The sequence below is a fragment of the Perca flavescens genome, chromosome 3 (genome assembly GCF_004354835.1).
Source record: "Perca flavescens isolate YP-PL-M2 chromosome 3, PFLA_1.0, whole genome shotgun sequence".
Classification (NCBI taxonomy): domain Eukaryota; kingdom Metazoa; phylum Chordata; class Actinopteri; order Perciformes; family Percidae; genus Perca; species Perca flavescens.
The window spans coordinates 22,762,833-22,771,932 of record NC_041333.1 but is presented as its reverse complement, the minus strand read 5'-3'; the positions used below and the strand labels follow the sequence as shown (position 1 = coordinate 22,771,932).

General features: G+C 41.3%; 1 long non-coding RNA gene across 1 annotated transcript; it reads right to left on the bottom strand.

The window, feature by feature from the left end:
• Window positions 1-1,833: 1,833 nt before the first annotated feature.
• On the bottom strand, window positions 1,834-3,550 carry LOC114553391 (uncharacterized). Its single transcript, XR_003692305.1, has 3 exons — window positions 3,422-3,550; window positions 3,027-3,106; window positions 1,834-2,387 (listed from the first exon to the last, which is right to left on the bottom strand). It is a non-coding gene; the product is annotated as an uncharacterized LOC114553391 (long non-coding RNA).
• Between the last annotated feature and the right edge of the window lie 5,550 nt (window positions 3,551-9,100).

Below are 9,100 nucleotides of genomic sequence, written 5' to 3'. Positions count from 1 at the left end.
CAGGATTGGTGACAAAGCACAGCCCTGGCGGAGGCCAACCCTCACCTGAAACGAGTCCGACTTACTGCCGAGAACCCGGACACAGCTCTCACTTTGGTCGTACAGAGATTGGATGGCCCTGAGAAGAGACCCCCTCACCCCATACTCCCGCAGCGGAGAGTAACTCCGGAGAAGAAAAGAGTCCAACCCCTATCCAGGAGTATGGTTCCAGAACCGAGACTGTGCGTAGAGGTAAGCCCCACCAGATCTAACTGGTAGAGGTCCACATGTGACATTCCACGTCCCCAGAGCCAGCGTCTGCTGCCCGGGTCTGGTCCGTCGAGGCCCCTGACCTTCACTGCCACCCAACCCCAGCGGTTCCTCCCACAGGTGGTGGGCCCATGGGATGGAGAGATAGGTGCCACGTAGCTTTTTCGGGCTGTGCCCGGCCAGGCTCCGTAGCAAACCCGGCCACCAGACGCTTGCTGACGAGCCCTCCATCTGGGCCTGGCTCCAGACGGGGGCCCCGGGCTTCCTCCGGGCTGGGTCACTCTATCTCTTCCTCGGTCACTCATAGGGTTTTTGAACCATTCTTTGTCTGGGCCCTCACCTGAGACCACTTTGCCTTGGGAGACCCTACCAGGAGCGCAAAGCTCCAGACAACACAGCCCTCAGGTTCATAGGCACACACAAACCTCTCCACCACGATAAGGTGATGGTTCCCGGAGAGGCACATGTATCCATATTGTATAAAAATTATTTTGCATACAAAGTCCCATTAAATACATCAGATATGCGAGTACAGCTGACATATGTTGATTGCTCTGAATTCATGTGCTGTGGGAATCTTTAGCTTCCGAGACTTCTAAGTCAGTGGACTATTAATATTATCTCCTCTGATTGTTAACATGATGTAAATGCAATAGTAACAAGCAGCTGACATTAAAGTGTTTTGGTGCTTTGCACCCGCATTTAAAAGCATCATACATACAGACACAGCCAGGCCTGTTGATTTTTACCTAATTTATTTAGTCTCAACTATCTGATCATGTCTGATCAAGAATATGGAGAGAATTGAGACACTTTCTAAGAAGACATAGGAATGAATCAAAGCCAAATACTTTAAAGTCCAACCTTTGACACACACACACACACACACACACACACACACACACACACACACACACACACACACACACACACACACACTGCTGAAAGCGAAATAGAAAGGACAACATGACTCAGAGTAATATAAGCGGCTTGGCGTGTGGGTGTCATCTTATATTAGCAGAAAGAGGTAGGATAATCTATTTGGACACAATTGCACAGAACACACTAATGAACATAACTATCTAGGTTTAGTGTTGACACCGGTAAACAGAGTGTATTACACATAGATTAAATGCTTTATATTTAATAACTGATTACTGCTCTTCAGCTAGCCTTTGTCTTTGTTTTCAATGTTGATTTTAATTAACTCCACATGTCAGAAAACAGAAACCTTCATGAAAATGCCCTTAGACATAGACATCATTGGTGTAACGTGAAGCTGGCGGTAAGTGTTTGGATTCATGACTGAACAAAATCTCAGTAAAAGGTTTGACATAACATACTCTTGGATGCTGAATGGCTTAGGTGTGGACAATAATGCAATCCAATACATTATATACAATAGATACATTAAATGTATTGCTATTTGTGTAGTCTTTAATCAGTTTTATTGATACTTTCATGAAGTTGATCTTTTAAGGCTGAAGTGTTCATTTATGTGTCAATTTTCATTAACCAAGGTACCATGGGACACAGGGGCACAGAACGTGATGCCAAGATACTTGCCATGAGTCCCCCCAAAAAATGGCACTCCCACTATTATGCATCTTTGGTGATGCAGCAACATTTTTATGTTTACATGCAATACAGATTTCATGGCAACAAGAAAAGCAGAAACAGTTGAGTTTACCAGGCAGACATAAGGAGCTTAGGCTAATAGTTAGATATACATGCCCACTCCCAATGCTGGTCTGGTCTGAGTGTTTAGTGTTGACAGCCGCCCACACAATGCATACTGATGCATGCAGGCATGTCCCAGTGCAGGTTCTCTGAGGAGAACACCAATTTCTCCGTCACTGTGAATGGCACCAAAGTGGCTATAGTTTGAATAGGTCATCAGCTCAGACTGGTTCATGTAAATTAGCAGTCAATTTCATTACTGTACATTATGTTTCTTTTATTATTTAAAGGTGTCTTACGCCACAACGAAACAACTTGAAGAGTTGCCCTGTGTATTGAATGACAACATTTTTAATTCCATGAGTCATTAATATTTTGTCTTGCGCCAACTGACTTGTTTTGGGCTTCTATGGAAAGGCTGTGTTGTTTGTTTCTCTCCCAGATCTGGCCACCCTGTTCTGCAGTCAAAAATCACATTGCAAGAAAAAGCAAAAAACAGCTTTTTTCTTAGCTGTCATTAGAGAAGCATATTTCACTGAATTCTCTTAAAGCAGGCTTACTGTGTATCATTTCACTATAAGGTTATTTTTTTTAATTTTTTTTTTTTTTTTTTTTTTACAAAAGTAAGACTAACAAGTTAGCAGTAAACCTTAGTTTGCTGGGAGTGAATATCTTAGTTAGGAGACAATTGTTAATTAACAGTTATTCAGGTTCCTGCTGATTGGAATTGAACTTGTGTTCCCTGTTGTGTGCCCACGTTGATGCCTATCAGTCTGCTGGAGAAGAGTTTGTACAAATAAGATAGGGAGAGAAATAGGGAGCGACATAGTGAATGAGGAGATAAGGGATGTGTAGTGTTGGGTGATTGGATGAGAATTGGAGGCCAAAGGAGAGTAAATCCACGTTTGCAGGTTGAATATCTATCTATCAAGCAAAAATCTATCCTGTTTTTTACTACTTTCTACTACATCCCTATGTCTCTGCCCCATTTAATATCTTTTTTTTTTCTTCAGACTGTGTGTGTGTGTGTGTGTGTGCGTGTGTGAGTGCGTGCGTGCATGCGTGTATATAATCACTGATTTATCACAGTGACAAACCTTTTGAAAATGAAGTCTTTAAGGAGACCAGCCAACCTAAGCATAAGGACTCACAGCAGGCAGTCCAGGATGGAACGGACCTGTAAGAGATAAAGAAAGCGATTGTGAGACAGGTCACAACTAATTTAACAACACAATGGTCTGTTGCACATGCAATCAAGTTGCATTCAGTGTAGGTCGTGACAAAGCAGTTTTTGGAAAATATGTTAAAAAACAAAGAAAGAAAATCACTCACTGAATCTGACACCACATGTAACACACTTTCCCTGCATGAATGCAGGTAATGCATGTAGCAGCCCAGCACTTGCACTGTGTGCTAGCTAGAGTCATGAATACATGCACAATGCTCAGACTTACAACAACCTAAAAGAACAATGGGGTAGCCTTGCTTATACCTGAGCTGATGTAGAGGTGAGTAATATTGTGAAGGGTGGTTCCTGTTATTCCCTCCCAAGAGAAGTGACCCAGAATAAAAGGTATGAGTCATTTACATGATTATCCTCCGGTGAGCAGTCAAAAACAAGAGGGAGAGACAAGAGGGTGGCAGAAGATCATCAACAACTGAGGTTACTCAGAAATCGGGCTATTGTTAGACACATGAAAAAACAAATCTTGCACAAAAGAAGCAACTGTCTGACTCGTGCTGCTAGGGTATACATACAGCAAGTGATTTGTTTTCAGTTGCTGGGGAACTGTTTTTAATCTTTTATATTAAAAAAGTCACACAGTTTACTGTACTACTTTATAGCATTTCCTACAAACCAAAAGAACACATTTTAAACAATACACATGCAATGCCCAATTGTGTTTCTTTGTTGTTAATAGTCTATATCGACGACATTTCATTTACGGGATAGTTCCGGTGCCGCTGGAGGTTCTGCCAGATGTCTCTCATTTTCGCCTGGATGTCCCTAACCTTCCGCTTTCTTTGTGTTGGCATTCTAAACTTGTTGATTTATGAGGACTATGGTTAACTGCTCCTCAGATCTCTGCATGGTAAATCAAGACAGCTAGCTAGACTTTCTGTCCAAGCTGAGGTTTTTTTCACGCGACACACACCAAAACAAAAAAACAAAACTTCCCTGAGGCTATTTTGCAGAGGTACCGTTGCTCCATAGTACGGCGCTTAGTGCTGCCCAAGACAATTGTGATTGGTTTAAAGTGTAAAGTGCAGGTTAACCACCACAACCAATTAATATGTAAATAAAGTGCTCAATATGTATGTATTTAAACATTTCTGTCTTAAAATGCGTTAAAATAACATTTATTGGGGTTTCTTCAAAGGTAGCATGTTTTTTACAGTAACTGGTTGATGACGTCATAAGAGGGAGTAGCAACCCATAGCAGGTACATAGACAGACCAACAACGGGACAATTTTATCCATTTTCGCCATCTTATTCATCACTAAATTCACTTCTGAGAACGTTTTAGGCAAGAAATTAACTGTTTAGATTTCAAATATAGGCAGTCTTCCTAAAACGGTTGCTGAATTGACAATTTGCTTTAAAGTTTTCGAGTTGAGAAGCTCCATAAAGTAACGCGACAACCAGCAGCGCCTGCCCCGGCCGCTGGCTCATCGCTCGGACAGTCTCGCTCGGACACACCGCTGTAAACCGGAGGTCTCTCAGACCGCTCTCGTAAATAAGAGGCTTTTATTTCACCGTTGACGGATCGTTTGTTTAAATATCACAACACTTGTCCATCATAAGATTAACAAACCTGTGGATAACTGTCTTTTCGGAGTTAAACTCAACAAGCACCTGACAACCTCGCTGGCCAGCCGTCTTTCACACACACACACGGCCACACACACACACACACACACACACACACACACACACACACAGCCACAGCGCAGCAGGCAGAGGAGAGAGTGGGTCACAGAGGAAGCAGTAAAATCAACCCACTTCGTTGCCACAAACCTCACCCAGGCACCAATCAGTCATTTGTCCTAGTGGACCCTCTGCCCTGTTTCTGATGTACTCGTACATCCCGCAAAAACACAATAGTTTATCATTTTAGCTAGGTCTCCAATATAACTGCTAGCCTACTAGCCGTTAGACTAGCTAACGGTAACTCTAGTCTTGGAGTCTCTCTTATGACGTCACACCCCGCCTAGTGGAAGGGAGGGGGAGTGCTTAAAACCACTGTAAAAAATATCAACTTTTCATATTATATTCAGCATTTTGTTATAAAAAGCCATACAAAACAATGGTGGGCGGCTCTAATCTTTATGTTTAATAAGCATATTGCTTAACTTCATGAAAAATGTAACCTGCAAGTTACACTTTAAAGAAATGCCAATAAACCAGAGCCATTTTTTTCCTATCCCAGAATATTGTGTGGACTAGCCAGACCTTCCTTCACAGCGCTGTGGAGGTAGGTTTTGCAATGTGAGACTATGTTGTTAATAACTTTATTTTAATGCAGGTATTTTGAAATGGTATTTAAAATATTACCCCATACCTCCTTGACTCATAATTGTGTCAGCTGGACCTGCCTTTTCTTTTTCTGACATCAATGGTGATGGTGAATCGTAACATTAAAAGAACTATGATACATGGTCTTGTGAAAATGTAAACTCCTCCATATTTAGGGATAGATTGCATTATGCCTTTATTTTGAGGGGATTTTTATTTTCTAATACTATTAAGGAAATATGGAAATCTCAACAGCTCATCTTCCATGGGCAATGGATATCATATAAAAACTTATGCATACTCAAACGTATGATATCATACGAAAACTAGGAGACAGCCGAAAGGTCACGTGACATCGGCTACAGAGCTCAATGCTATGGAACGGCAGTTGCTAGGTGTTTAAGACGCTACAGAGTTTTGTGACGCAGCTACAGACCTCAGTCACAGCTCGTCATATCAGCGGCAGTTAGTAGATGTGTTTAGTAGCAACAGAGCGACACTGGCTATGGTGCTCCTCCAGGTCAGCGGTATTTGGTGGTTCAGTTACCTGAAAATACGGTGACTGTGCACCGGGTACAGAGCACTGCAAGCTGCTGGTCATTTATTACGGTTAAATTTAGGCAACAAAAAGTGAGCCTTATGTGGCAAGTTTTATGCACCGAAACAACTAGTTAAGTTTAAGAAAAATATTGTATTTGTATTAAATCACTCCCAAGGAACACGCATTTCCTGGGTGAAAGTAATTTGTTTTCCCCGGAAAGCCAACTCCGCTTGCTGGCTTGAAAATCCTCTGTGTTAACGCCCACCCATCCACCCCGACCAACTTCCTACGCTACCGCGTTCTTATACAGCAGCAGTCAATGGGCTGCGCACAGCAGGAAGAGAGGTGGAAGTCATACGAATTACAGTGCTCATCTTTTCATTTCGATTGTATGGTTCATGAGAACAGGCTGCCATGGAACTGTGGTACAAAGATCCATATTGGGTAATTTTTTGTGGCCTTGTTTATGAGGAGAACATTCCCCTGTGTGTGTGTGTGTGTGTGTGTGTGTGTGTGTGTGTGTGTGTGTGTGTGTGTGTGTGTGTGTGTGTGTGTGTGTTTTTCAGCTCTCTTTGCATTACTTTTTGAGTGAGACAGAGAGAATGTTTTGGCAATACAATAAACAGTGATCATCAACCTCAGGGCTTTACACGAATAAGCATGAGCACAGTGACAACAACCATGGATTGTGCGTGCATGCATGCGCATGCAAGAGAGATGAAGAAGGTTCTGGTATACATTTTTCTTTGTCCAGTTTGCAATGGAAGAAAACAGTTGATGTTTCAGTGAGCGAGTGACAGAAATTGAGTGAGGCAAGCAAAAGAAAGAGGGAGTGAAAGCAAACAATCGGCGTGTGAAATCATTCTGCAGGAGATTAATCCTGTGAGTGGAGCGTGGTGTGTGTCTTCACAACAAAGGTGTGACAGAATTAATTTAAAGTTTGTGAGGGTACTAAAGAAACATATGTTCTCACACTTACTTATTCAAACTCTTTTTTTATCCTGATTAATTCATGCTTCTAAATCTTCTATACCAGACCTACTGTACCCATCTTAACTACTTATAATAGCAGTATGATAACAGTGGAAATATCATGAGCTTCATCGGGTACTTTTAAATTATAATTACATAAATAGAAAGCTGCACTGTTCTAGTGGCGATGTTGCACCAACAAAGCTTCACAGTTCAACAGCGTCTTATCACAACAGATCCAGTGTTCATCCTTTGCAGCACAGACTGGCCTGCCTCTGGCAATCAAGGCAGGCATCCTCAGCTTTCAGGCCCAGTGGTACATTGATTCTCTGTTACGGTCTTTGTGAGAAAGCAGATGGCATTTCTCTACACACACATTACAAATGGGCACATTCAGTTGCCAGTATATTGGGTACATCTAGCTAAAACTAATGCAGTATATGTGACAAAATCTCAACTGAAAGGTCCACTTACTTGCTTTTTCTAAGTTTTCAGAAGCATCTCACTATCTTCATGATGTTCTAGGCTCGATCTTACTTGGTTGTTCACTGGCACTTCACTGGTTGATGATTTTAAAGTTTGTCTATACTACAAGTGTTGAAGTTTCTACATCTTCAGACTATTTGCCTTCTCCATGCACCTTGGAAGCAGGTGAAGTTGTGCCGCATATCCCCACTCTGTCTACGGTCTCACTTCCTTCTCTATCCTCCCCCTCATTTATACAATGTATTGCTCTGTGTCGGCGAGTCATCGCCACTGATCTTTTATGTATGTCCACCCTATTTATATCTCACATTAGGAACACCTCAGCATAAAATGAAATTTAACCGCATCATTTAAATGCCCATAACATTGAATCAACACATCTCGAAAACAGTCCTAAACCTGAGCATTATAAAAGTAAAAAGTGAACATTATAAACTTTATTTATAATGTCAGTAATACTAATTTGTATCAGACTGCACTAGTTTTAGCTACCTTATAAACTGGCAACTAAATATGTACATACAAGCATATGCATGCATACAAGCACACAGGCCCAGACCCCCTCTCCACACACTGCACACAAACAAATACCAAACCATGTCACTCTATCACCTACACATCCAAAACATTTTTGACACACCATATTGGACTTCCATCCCACTAACCCACTCTTTGCCTATCTGCTTTTCTCTGGTCAGTATTAGCACTGGTAGGAGTAATTGGACACTGGGGTGACCAGAGTAGGAAGCCCATAACAGCTCCAGGCTGGATTTAGACATGAGGAACCAGACAAATCTGAATTTAACACCCATCGTGACACAGACATGGATTTCACATCATCAGTTCAACATGGCAAAACACCATAAAAATCTAGGTCAAACAGAGTTAATATCAGAATTTAGGGGTAAATCCAGCTTCGGAATCCCAGATTTAGTTGTGTGTTTGGAAAAGCACGTCCTCAACAACGTTCATCTATAATAACACGACTCACAATCCATTTGTCGATATCTTGCAGAGGATGCTGGGATTGTTGGGTGTGGGAGGGATTGATATGGATCAATCTCACAGGGTGGAGTAAACAAAGATAAGGGAATATAGTCACGGTTTTACATTGCTGATCTAATGGTCTTTTTTTCACATGGTTACACAAACAGGAGGAAAGAGAATGTTTGTTTGTCTTTTCCCAAAAACCTTGTTGGTTTATACAGTACATCTGTGAAACATATCATTACAGGAAAGGATGTCACAATATACTTTCTTGCAGCCTGGTTAAGTCATGTTTCTGGTTCAATCACAGGACATATACAATGCATCAGTGTGTGGGCACACACATATGGATAGGCTCATACAATATAAAGCAATCCATGTTAGCTCAAGGGTTGAATTGTGAATGTTCACTGTACCCAAACAAATGAATGCAAAGATTCATCATTACATCAATACTGTTTCTGCTTTGATGCTTCCTTTTTGCAAATAGACATCCACAAACAAAAGACAATAGATGAGATGTAAAAGACTTAAGCTACTGTACATATGCCATATCTGTTGTTTTTTTTACAGCACAGTGAATGTAAATAACATCTGTGCTAAATGTGAAAGAAAGTACTTTTTATTTTTTTATTTTGTGATGTTGCATGTTTTTGTACCATAAAGT